At 40.3% G+C, this 12,954-nt stretch overlaps 1 long non-coding RNA gene across 2 annotated transcripts; it reads left to right on the top strand.

The window, feature by feature from the left end:
• Positions 1 to 188: 188 nt before the first annotated feature.
• On the top strand, positions 189 to 10,799 carry LOC144212996 (uncharacterized). 2 transcript variants are annotated; one of them, XR_013329857.1, is made up of 4 exons: positions 189 to 526; positions 3,244 to 3,274; positions 9,064 to 9,281; positions 10,688 to 10,799. It is a non-coding gene; the product is annotated as an uncharacterized LOC144212996 (long non-coding RNA). The 2 variants fall into 2 exon arrangements; XR_013329858.1 differs by lacking the exon at positions 10,688 to 10,799 and adding an exon at positions 10,362 to 10,424.
• Positions 10,800 to 12,954: the final 2,155 nt, after the last annotated feature.

Raw genomic sequence — 12,954 nt, 5'->3', positions numbered from 1 at the left:
TCATATATTGTTCTCACTCAGAAATAAAGCGAGGAGGCACACGTAATCCTCAGGGTGGCCACAGTGTGGCAACAATGGATAAATATGATGTCTTCCAAGCGGTCAGAAGAAGTGGAAGACATTACATCTGTCATTTTGTCCCAAGCACGCGTACTCATGCACCAATTCCCCTGCCAATTACATGCCCCCATCACCTGGTTTTTGTATTTCCCGGAACTCGAATGACCCACATGGTGTAGTCATTTTCTTTGCAAACAATTCCTCCAAAAAAAACGCAAAAAAAACAGTTTTAATTCAATTTCGATGTCGATCAGAATACTACAGTGTTACTATCGAGCGATCTAACGAATGCATGGCGTTTCGTTTCAATGCAGAGGTCTACATGTGAGTTTTTTTTCTTCCAAACATTTGATCGGAAAATGGTCAATAGGGTAATCGAACAACACGATCGCTTCCAATATTAGCCCATTTGATTCCTTATGATCGAGGGATGACTTTAGTATATCTGAACACAGACAAGTAGCCGGTAAGTAGTTTGTGATCTTATATTGTAATAATGACCAAGTGTATGATGATGCTTCACCATTGATTTTCATTATATGGTTAACATGTGGGCTGATTTCCTCTACTTTACATTTGCATGGAAACAAAAACAAATGCTTTATAATGGTGTTGATGTCAGATCTAAATTTCCTGCCCCTTATCTGTAAATTTAAATTTCCTTTTGATCCAGATCAGTTTTTTTGGGTGCAAAAACTGGATCGTATAAAGATCATGAAAAAGTCACATTTTCCACATTCCTCTGTGTAGTAGGTGATGTCATTTTAGTAATAATTTCTCCCTCAATCTTCCTTCTCACTCATCTCCCATTGACAGACGTCCAATCAGTTATTACTAGGCCAGGATCTCTATCCCTTTTACCTTTTTTTAAATTAATTACATGTTAAATGCCATTGACTGCAATGGAAATTCAATTTATTTTGACAAGTCCAAATGGATTGAATGACTGCCACAGTCTGTCAATGGCACTGAAAAAATCCCAACCAGTCCTTTTTTTTTTTTTTACATTTTATGAATATAAAAAAACAAAAAAACAAAACACACCCCAGTAAATATTGTCCTTTTAATGTATATAAATGAATCCAGGTGAAAATCCATCCAACGTCAATAGCAGCAAATTTTAACATGGTATGACTCACCATTTCCTACTACACGTTAATATATGAATAAAGGTGCGCACTCCCTTTTCTCCTTCCTCAGCTGGATGAGGTGGTGCGGCGCTAATTCTCAACGCGGCGCCAACCGCTTTGAAGTCGACCAGTGGAAATCAGAAGAAAAAAAACCACCCGCCTCCTCCTGAATTGTCTCATTTGCATAATCCCGTCGAATGAGCCAGTATGCGGCAGGCGTCATAATCCAGCGGCGTCCAATCAATATCCCCTTTGGATCAATGGGCGTAGCTCATTCTGCACTTTATCCGCACAATCTGCTGTGTGCGCTCTCACAGCAGCTGTAAATGTATAAATAGGCTTTTTGGAGTTCATTACTCAGCAGTCAGCTCCCAAGGTGGCCATTTTGTGACAACCTCATTTTCGACTTGATTACCAGAGACGTCCTCTTCGCTGATGAGGCCGGCCTGAGGAAGAGCTGACAGATGCAAAAATCCTGTTTCCAAAAATATATAATAAATAGATGCCAATGTCAGCAAAAGGTGTAGATGGAAGCACTTTGTCCTGAGTGTTTGCATATTTTGGACGTCTATTGATGTTAATGGCAGTCGTTGGGTTAAAAAAAATCATGGGGCTGTATGACTCCCTGATCCACTTCTTACAAGGTGGATTTGAAAGTTAAGTGTATATGGATTAGCATAATGCCAAATGAAAAACAACAGGGATGCTCATATATAGTTCATCATAAAATATACTTGATACTTTCACTATATGCATAAAGACTTACCGTATTTTCACGACTATAAGGCGCACTTAAAAGTCGGAGATTTTCTACAAAATAGACAGGGCGATTTATAATCCACTGTGCTTTATATATGGCAAAATAATTAATATATGTAATTGATTGAGGGTGCGCATTATAATGCGGTGCGCCTTATATTTGTGAAAATACGGTAGTGTCAACATTTTGGGGCATGTTGGCCACAATATTCAACTTTTTTTTTTATCTGCCTACTAATTAGGATCTTCATTTTATGGATACCAGCTCCAAATTCTATAATTTTTTATAGTTGATTTATATTGTATTCATGTTTTTAATGAATTGGACTGTCAATAGAAGCCAGTGAGTTAGACGAGAGAACGATAAAATGGGTAATTTGGCACAGTATGTTTCCGCATTACTTTTAATTCAGAATTAATATGTAGCAATGAAAACAAGGTATGACACAATTAGAAAAAAAATAAAAACAAAACAATGCTTAGCATTTGGCTCAAAGCACCACATGGCTGCGGGCTTAGCTGCAGGCGGAAAATGTTCCACTTCAGGACACATTTTAGCTCAAAGTTTCTGATCTGGGACAACTTTAATTGTCTTTTTTTCTGGGTAGCTATGAAAGTAGAATGCAAATTTAATATGGCAAACTGAACTGCAATTTTTGGGACTATTTGGCAGTCTTCCTCAAACAATGACAAACGCTGTCCTTCCTTGCTGACTAATATAATTGATGTCCTATTCAGTTATTTTAATTTGGACTCTGGGAGGAGAAGAAAAAAAATGTCTGCAAATTAAATAGCCGGATGTGCCGAGCAGGACTTCATTAGCATTCAGGACAAACTGACGCACTGAGAGTTGCACTCTGTCAAGCTTGACATTTTATAGGAGGAGAAAAGGTGATGTTTTTAGCTCGTGGCGTTTGTGTGGGAGAAATAAGAAACCCAAATTAGAGCATCACTAGCCACGCCCATCAAATGAAACATTGATTTTCTCACTTTTCTTTCCCTGTTGTCTAATGCCCTTAAAAGGCCACCTTGAAACCATTTTTCTTTTTTTTCCTCCCCCCGAAGACCACTTTATAATCTTCCCTATTGTATAACCTTGACACGTGAACATAGCGGCAAACTGCAAGCGTTTAACTAAGCCTTCATTTCAACCGTCACCGCCCCAGAAAAAAATATATAAACATCGTCATAGCAACACCACAATGGTGCAGCCTACCGTAACATATGGAATGCTCAACCATTTTAAAATCTATGCATTAATTATGACTTTTTTCTGTTTTTTTTAACCTTGCAGGTTACCTGGAATCCTCTGATCTATGGAAAAGGTACGTTGACTTTGGTATATTTTCAGTTCCTCCTGAATTTATCTTTAAAGACTAAACAGACTTTTTCTGTGTAATGTCACCGAGCAATGCAAGGGTACGATCAACCCCCGTTTTCACCCTTTTTTTTTGGTTGAAACGGGAAGTCACTGCCACCACGAGAAGCTGCTTCTTGCATTCGGCGACAGGGGTTTATGCACTCTTTCTAGCAGCCATGACACTTACTTGGCATCGCATTGCAAGATGAAGTTTAGATGCTATACATTTTGTTAGCCTGATCCCAGAAACTAAAGTAGTATTCAAGGATTGTATATTTGGATTTCAAAAATAGGAACATTGGACGAGTGGTTAGCACAGGGGTGGGCAAACTTTTGGGCCCGGGGGCCACATTGACTTTAAAAATTTGACAGATGGGCCGGGTCAGCACAAAATACGATACATATAAAAAAGTGCATCCGTTAACAGTACATATGAAACATAAACAGAAAAAAAAGGACGAAAGTATTAACATACTCATCACTCATTATTAAAGTATAAAGTATAAAGTACATAGTCTAGTCAAAAGGGATATTCTAAGATCAAGTGTTCAATCCCCATGGTACTGCAACCATAGATGAATGCGTACTAAAGGATCTGGTGTTCATAACTAAGATGAAGCGGCTGTCAGCATCGGCGCATTTCGTCATATCGGTCGGTTAGTATAGTGACACAAGTCGCCTTTAGAATATTTTTCCTCTTATTTCAACCGCAGAATCAGTTTTTACCTTTCAAAGGGGAAAAAAGATAAGAGGACCTCTGGCAACATGTGTCCAGAATACAAAAAGTGTCCTCCTTAGCAAAGCGAGGTGAAAAGATAAAGATAACGTGTCGAGGTGAGAACGCGCATAATGGCCAGATGACAGCGGATACGCCAGTCTGTATGTGGACTCTTCTCAAAAAGAGACAAATTGTAACCATTTTATTTCATTAACCGGATGGCTTTAACATTCTGTTACTATTTCACACTCAACATTGTTGTAGACTTGCACAAAATTTCATTTTGTGCAATGTTGCATGCACGAACTGGCCAATTCGTTGCACTTAAAAGCATCACTTTTCATTCAGATTTAAATAATACGACGTGGTAAAATTAAAAAAATGTACTTTACAGTGTCATTGGGGTTTGTAATCTTTTCCTTTCATGAGTGGCTCTATTACAAAACATTATTAGAAACAATAACATGAACCAAAATGTGATGTACAGGTAAGTGGCCACCAGATCTCGATGGGGTCAAGTTTTAGGAAAAGCCCCAAATAGTCACTTGGACTCTAAAAAGTTTACCATCTGTGCTTCTGAATTTACTTTTTCGGTTACGTTTTTTTTTGTCATTTCTATCTGCATTTTTCATTTATTTTCATTATATTATGCATGCAGTAGTGTATTAATTCTGCTGGATTAGGGTGGTCATGGGTGATGAGGATAAGTAGAACGTCAAAACCGATGGAATTCATGTAGTTTGGAGCAAAAAATGAATAAAAATAAAACAGTCATAAATGATACTGTAGTATCAGATGTTTATACAACATAAAAAAAGGTTGTTGGAATTGACCCATGGATGAAAGACTTCCTGAAATGAGAGCCATCCACTGATGCTGCATCTTCTTTTTCCCCTTACCACGCCTGTGGTCACGTGACACATATTAAGTCAGCGTGTGAATGATGAAGCTTATCTGGTTTAAATTAGAGAGACACTGTGAAGAATCCCCCTCGGGTACGGTCGCCATGAATATTAAAGACAAAACTGCAAGGTTACGCAGAGGAGTGTAAACGGAGGAGGAGGAGGAGGAGATGAAGAAGAAGAAGAAGAAGAAGAAGAAGAAGAAGAAGAAATAATGGTGAAGGAACATGAAGGACAAAGAAAGCGGCTGAACTGATGAGGGAAGACGAGGATGGCAGATGTCCTTATGAATTAATATGGATGCTAATCATTTTGTTCACATGAAAAGCAGCCTAGCAAAGAAGGATAATTAAATTTCAGTATAGCGCAAATTGGACAAAATGAAGTCGACTGCAATGGTGTTTGCCTCAACTTTACACGCTGTTAGCATATGCTATTGATAGATGGGTTATGACATGCGTACAAATTATGGTTAGTTTTCCATTTTAGGAAACAGACCTCAGATGCAGAGACTTTTTATGGATGGAATAAACAGCATTATAGTTCTAAAATCTGAAATCAAAAAGAAATTTAGGAATATAAAGGGATGACAAAGGGTTAAATAGATTGCCGGTGTTCCACAAGGTTCAATCCTAAATCCCCATATTATTTAGATCAAGGGTCGGGAACTTTTTTGACAAAGAGAGCCATAAACAATTCATATTTTCTAATGTTCTTCTTGAGAGCATACTCTGAATTTAAAAGTCAAAATACATGTAAATGGTTGTATTTTATTTGAGTCATTTCACTACTTTTAAAGTGGAAAAAAAAGAATACTTTTGAAAACATTCTTATGCAGTTGCTAATCAATGAGTATGCATTCTAGCAGTCTAATGCAAAAAATGACCATTAAAGCAGTTCTAGATGTAATATCTCAGTCCTGTCACCAGCGGGTTCCATATTTTAGCTCACTGGTTAGCAAAGAGCCAGATGCACCCATCGAAAGAGCCACATGTGGCTCCCGAGCCATAGGTTCCCTACCCCCCCGAGTTAGATGCTTTTTCTTCTTCTGCCCATTGAGAGGCTTGTCATCCTCGACAGCTCTTCTTCTTGGGGGAGAAGTCACTAAAGGGCATTAGCATCGCGTCGTCCTATCTGAGTCATTTGAAGACGTCCCGTCGTCCCAACCTGGTGGAGGCTGCATTGTGACCTAGCCCATAAGATAACCCACACTCTTCGTCAGACCTGGTGTGTAGTATTTCCCGTGAGAAACGCGCATAAAACCCCTGGTGTGTCCGGCTCAAAGCACTCATGTGGACAGCTTTGTCTTCTTTGGCTTGCTGTGACTCATCTCATCATTTGTGTTTCATATTCAACATCTCCACGCACACACGCACACACTCACACACTCACACACATTCACACACACCAACGTTTTTACTGCTTTCCAAGCAGTTGGTTGAATGATGATTCACCATTTTCTCACTGACCTACAATCAAGCATATTCATTGAGAATGACAAGAGTAAAGTGTTTGGTTTTGAGTGAGAAAATAAATCCGCCTCGCTGTTCTGAGGCATAGGGTTCAATACCCTTCCTTCTCCTTTAGAGTTTGGGTGAGTTCCCCGTGCCTGTGGGGGTTTTCTCTGGGTACTTGGGTTTCCCAAGAATATGCATGGTTGAACACTCTAAATCAGGGCTTCACTTTCATGCCAACTCGATTAGGATACTTAATAGTCATCCATGTTTACAATAAATTGAGAAAACCTTCAGTTGGGGAAAAAAAGAGGAATGCATTTAAGAAGGTAGCAAAATTAAGTTTAGCAATAAAAATGCTGACATCACCCTGAGTCGCCCAGTTACGTAAGCAGTCAGTCCCCGATTAGCTCGGGATTTAATCGGTGGCCCCTTTCTCTGCTCCCTGTCTTCCCTCTGCGTTCCTTAGGGTCGATTATAAAGTAGTTTATTAGAAACTAGACGTGAGGTGAACGCCATTCCGAGACAAATCTGTCCGTCGGGATTATGGCACGTCAAGGAAAAATTCAGAAATCATGGCTATCGGACTGGAAATCATCCGCTAGTCTGCTGTCACCCAAAAATAAAGTCTCTTGTGCAGTAAAAAGGCAAAAATGTACCAAAGGCAGAATGGCGGCTCGTTACTCTCCATGACCGTGCAAATATGGCTGCTTGTAATCCAGTTAGCTGCTTAATAGGCTATTATCCCTGACCTTGAAGCCATGTTTTTTGTTGTTGCTGCCATCAAGTCAACAAACACTACTTATTTATATATGAATAGTTTTTAAAGAAGATCCACTGAAGGAGCATGGACGCAAGTTGTCATTTATTTATTAACTCAACACTGATTAGTATAATGATAGGATCATCTAGTGCACATGTGAACTCAAGTTGACGTTAAAGCGGGGCCGCAAACCAACCCGTGTCTGATACCCCTGATCTAGTGTGTCTATAGTGGCGAGCATTTTGTTTCTGGATCGCGATGGCCTTTTCCAAATCCGCTAGTAAGATCTTGCCAATTGATTGTGTGCAGGGCGCCAAGCCGAGAAGCATCGCTTCCCTTCAGCCCCTCCAATAAGCGGGCGGGCCAATGGATTACTCCCTTTTGTGGTAGCAAGAGATTTCGCATTATATTCAATTATAACCCACAATTAGCAGCAAACAATGGCGCTTTGATTTTTCGATTTGGAGAGGTAGAGAAAATAAATGGGAAAATCAAAGGCTTTTTCTTAACACAATGGCGCCCGTGGAAAGGCGAATATCGTCGTTGGCAATTGCTTCGTCCGTCGCCCACCCTCCCAGTTCCAAAAGATTGGCGGTCCTCTGGCAAAAAAAATCATTTCGCCGCACGATTATGTTCTAGCAGCAAAGTGAAAGCTCGCCATTCACAGCTGTGATGGCGTTAGGGAGGATGGCGCGGGCAGGGGGCGGCGAACGCCAGATGGAGACATGAACGCGATTCGACGTAAGATTCCAGCCAGTGAAAACTGACTCATCTGTTTCCTGTCGTCTGTCCTACTCCCGCCAGTCAAATTGGTGTGTCTGTCATTTCGAAGAATCCTCAAGAGAAGCAAAAAAAAGGAACAAAATGGTGGACTAAGGTGGAACAGTTTCACAGAAGTCCCCCGAAAAACAGACTCAGGTGACCAAAAATTTACAGCAAGTCAATCTGAATTAACCTGGAATCAACAACAAGTCTCCCAAATCCAGATTTGATCCATTTGCCAATAGGCGTCCAATCCAGTTTGACTCCTTTTTCTCCGTTTTACTCGATTGCAATCTTCTGAAAATGGCATCAGGCCCAATTTACCACTCGGGACGTCTCATTTGTATTCATTGTAGATAAAATAAATGAAATATGTGTGCGCGCGTCATTAAATACGACACGTGTAAGCAATTAAATCGCCGGTCCACAATGCATTTGTCGACACATTCTGCTTTAGAACTGCGTGGCTAACAAAGGCTCGCCGCTGCAATGGAAATCAGCGCAAATATGTCATTTTCTGTGAAAGAGGGAATTATTCGCCGGCATCTTATTGGCTGGCTGGGCGCTCCCAGGCCGCATTTGCAACTCCCCGCTTGTTATCTCGCCGCCGTTAATTAAGAGCGTCGAACTAAAGAGATTTCACTCGGAATTAAACATAGACGTGTGTGTGTGTGAAGGATGCTGCTTTTTCACTTGTTTTTTTTCACAGCGAAAGGCAGACATTTTGTTTTCCCACCAGGGATGCCAATCAAACACTTTTATGCATATTTTCCGATGACTGATGTAAACAGTAAACCTGGCATAGCACCTAATGCAGATTTTTTTTCTTAAAATGGCATTGTTACATAATCTAATCCCAATCCCAGGACTGAAAATAGAACTGAATTTTATGACATTTTGATTCATACTCATTCCAAAGGCTACTTTATTAACCAATTAAATGAGACAAAGTGACAAGCTACATTAACTCCAGTCCAGTTTGCCAATAATTGGCGCTACATTTATGAGGAAACCATCCATTCATAATTCAAGTGCATTTCTTATATAGCTCCCCCCTTTTATACCTGAATATTTCAATTCTTCAGTGAAAGATGAAGGCAAAGAAATAGATGACTTTAATAAAAACGTCCACTCTCACCTTTCTTTTGGCGGGAGGGACGTGAGCGGCGAGTGCAGCGTTTAAACTTGCATGATGAGAGCGTGGAGGCCCCAAGCTGACACGCTGGCTGACTGCTGACACAAGCCATGACATCAGCTGCCACTCGGACGCCCGCTGATGATCTTCAAAGACATGAGTGTGGAGAAAAGATGCGGCGGGGTCAACTGTTTTTCCACCACTGGGCGTCATGGCTTTCTGACGGACTTCCATCGCGGTAAGTGACCACTCACACCCGAACCAAACAAGCTAACTTGAACTGCAATGTCAATTGAACAAACAATCACGAAATTAGAATAGGAAAACTTCAATAATGCAATATTTAAAATACTTGACATGATTTGAATTTGGAGCTTATACTGTAGGACAAGAAAATAAATCATGACATTTCTTTTTTAGGGTCCAATTCAAATGAAGATTATAGATGTACATTATATTTCCTGATTTTCTCCCTTATAAATCAATAATTGGAATTTTTATAAATATATATATATATATATATATATATATATATATATATATATAAATATCTTCACTTTTCCACTTTAATGTTGAACATAATAGAAAAATGGTTTCCTTTTTAAATGAAAAATGATTGACATTTTCCCTTATTAAGAAAAAAGCTCACATAAACATTGTTTTAGATCTTTAAAAACTGAGTATTTAGGGATTTTGATCCATTCCTCTTTATCCGCCAATAACTTGACACGAGGGATAATATTCACGACAATTGATGGAAAGACATACGCCCCCAAATCCAGTGCGCCCTAGATAGTCGCCCACATTGCCCATTAGAAAAACCGTCCCTGGAGTGAAACCATAAAAGGTTGATAAACTTGAACCTCTTTCGCCATCGTTCACCGCAATGTGCCATTAAGACAGAAGCCACGTGTTCCAATTGGATGGAGCGATGGAAATTGAGATGAATGACTGAAAGCAAAACAGCCCGTCTTTTCAGTGATGAATGAACAGCGTGTACACAATGTGTGGAACTCAAACCAACGGCTCGGCAACGCACACGAGGCCCCTCTGCACTCCTGATGACTCACTTACCACTGCGCTGTTTAAATCACCTCAATACACTTAAGCACCTATCTCCTAGTCCGGTACATCAAATGATGTATTTCATTTTCCTGCGTGCAATCAACTACTGTACAACTTCTCACAACTTGAAGAATTTGGAAGAGAAAAATAAGAGGATTAGACGTTGTCTTCCATGGCAAATCTGAAACTTTTGTCTCCCCCGATGAAATCCGCCTCCCAGTTGCCCCGTAATCTTTGTTCTACCCTCTGCCAGAGCGACGAAGACGAGTTGTGACAAGGCCACTGACTCCCAAGAAAACATTTGAAAACGCACTCGTGTTTTACAGAGAAGATATTCAATGTGAGTTTTGCTCTGAATTTCATTTCATTCAAATGACAATTTTTCTTGTATTACACTCACAATTTTCATCTCCATATTCATGGTTTTAATAGGGAGTACAAAAGTGTTACTTTAAATGGAACATCTTAAGAAAAATCATCGCACATGGTATTTCTGAGATACTGTAAGTATTAAAAGCACATTATTAGGGTCAATATCATAAGTTAAGTCAATGCAGTCATTTTTTTGCTACTTTGTAGGAAAAATCTGAAGAAAAATCATCGCACCTGGTATTTCTGAGATACTGTATTAATCCATTTCTGGATTGCACATTCAAAAAGGAAGTCATGTGAACAGTACAACCAGGAAGGATGTCCAGAGCGATCTAGTTTGTCATCCCCAGGTAAGATGGTTTCGTTCATCATCTTGCAATGTCATGCATGTCAAGTTCAATTTTTATTTTTAGGTGTACCTCAAATTTAACAAGGTAGGCTACACTAAATGCTGATATCGTAGTATCCACCTATGTGGAATTCTAGCCCTTATGATTTTTTTTGAAAGAATCTTTAGCCTGATTAGCAAAATGAGAAAGGTCCTGGATCTCTGCTCGGTGGAGAGCGAGGGCCAGTTTGCTTAATTCTCCAGTGGCCCGATTGTATTTAAACTCGGCCCTGGCAAGCCAGCTAAAAGGACAAGGTCACCGCTACGTGCACTGAGTGCCTATCCTCAGAGAGACCGAGAAGCTCGCTCATGCGGGAGTCTCCAGAGGATGTGAGCGAGAGCCCGGGAATGCAAATGTACTTCCTAAGTCCGTCCGTCCGCCGTCCACTGTACAGCCAGTTACTTTCCCCCCCAGATTCTTTTCTCACGCCATTGACCGCCATCGACGTCATTGATTCCGTCTCCGCGGAGGAAACTGGCAGTTTCTGCTGTGTTTACCTTCTGGAAAATCTAAATATGCACTTTTACGCCCCGTGGCAATAATAGGCGGTGCTGGATCCGCCGTATATTTGTCTGGCTGTGTTGAAAATCATCGTGGCGTGCAATTTCCCAGAAGCCACTTCAGCTTTTCCATGCTCCTCCTGCCTCCTTTCATCAGATCATTTGACGGGCGCATCCTGACATGCGCCGTCGCAATGCGGTGTGAATGATGAGTTAGCGCTAGGGTGTCAAACTGGCGGCCCTAGGGCCGGATCTGGCCTGCCACTTCATTTCAATACAAAAATATTCTTTACCCCTTTTGGAAAAAATGTCAATTAATAAAATGTATGTTAGAATTAATCTAATTCAGGGCAGGGGTAGGGAACCTATGGCTCGGGAGTCACATGTGGCTCTTTCCATGGGTGAATATGGCTCTCCATTAACCTGTGAGGTAAAATATGGAAACTGTGACACTACTTCTACCACCTCTTTAATCATAATTAGTTTTTTTTTAATACTCTTCTGCATGTATGATATCCCTGATACTGATTTATTAGTAACAGAATAACATTGTTCTCAAAAGAATTCAGAGACTTTTTGTACTTTAAAAGTGGTGAAATCCCCCAAAAATCACACATTTTCATGTATTTTTACCAATCAAATCTGAGAATGACGCAAGAAATAACATTAGAAAATATGTATTGTTTATGGCTCTCTCTGTCAAGTGGATTGGGTCTTTAGCGTCGTCAATGGCAAACAATAAATTCAATATTTATGTCTTAGAACATAATGGCCCCCTATAGTAAACTGTAAGTACCATGTGACCCGCGACAAAAATAGGTTTGACGCCTCCGTTAGAAATACTACTGCAAAAAAGCTGCCAATTTTGGAGAATATGCAGATATGGATCTAACTCGTCGCCCTTGTTTTTTTGGGGATAATTTTTTGCCATTGCCGCCATCAACACAACCTCTGTCTCTCAAAGTTATGAGGGTGTTTTGCTGCCCCCTGCTCTACCCAGATAGCAAGCTGCCGCTGACTCCTCCTTACCCACTCGCGCTGGCTTATCGTCCTTAAACACACCACTTCCCTGAAACTAATTATAATGCTGCCAGTGCAGTCCAAGGATTATTATTTTTTTTCAAGCCAAATGCTTGCCCCCCCAACCTTCCTACACCCCCCCACCCCTACTTTTTTTTTTCTCTCTCTAAAACTCTGGGCCAACTCAGGTGACAATCCTGGGGCAGTTCAGATAAAAAACAGAAGCCCTGCCAAGTACTTTGTATTTTCCGCTCTACTGTTTGCATGAAATCCTTCTTGTTTGAAACACGTGAGCAAAACATAAATCCATTACCACTACTTACATGATTATCCTCGGTTGCCACAGACGGCGATACTAGTCCAATCAAATCCAACTGTGGGACACGGGCAGCCAATGACACTGTCCTGTTTTACCCTAATCTTTCCTATCGTCACTCTTCTTGACTTGAATTAATTTACGAGACCATTCCTAATGCTGTGTTTGTTAAATGACCATTTTAGACAACTGGACAACTATTCTTATTATTGGCAGGCATTGTGTTAAAATTGTATCCTGTATTTACTC

This window comes from Stigmatopora nigra, chromosome 19, assembly GCF_051989575.1.
Source record: "Stigmatopora nigra isolate UIUO_SnigA chromosome 19, RoL_Snig_1.1, whole genome shotgun sequence".
NCBI classification, from domain to species: Eukaryota; Metazoa; Chordata; class Actinopteri; order Syngnathiformes; family Syngnathidae; genus Stigmatopora; species Stigmatopora nigra.
This window is presented reverse-complemented; position numbering and strand designations above follow the sequence as displayed.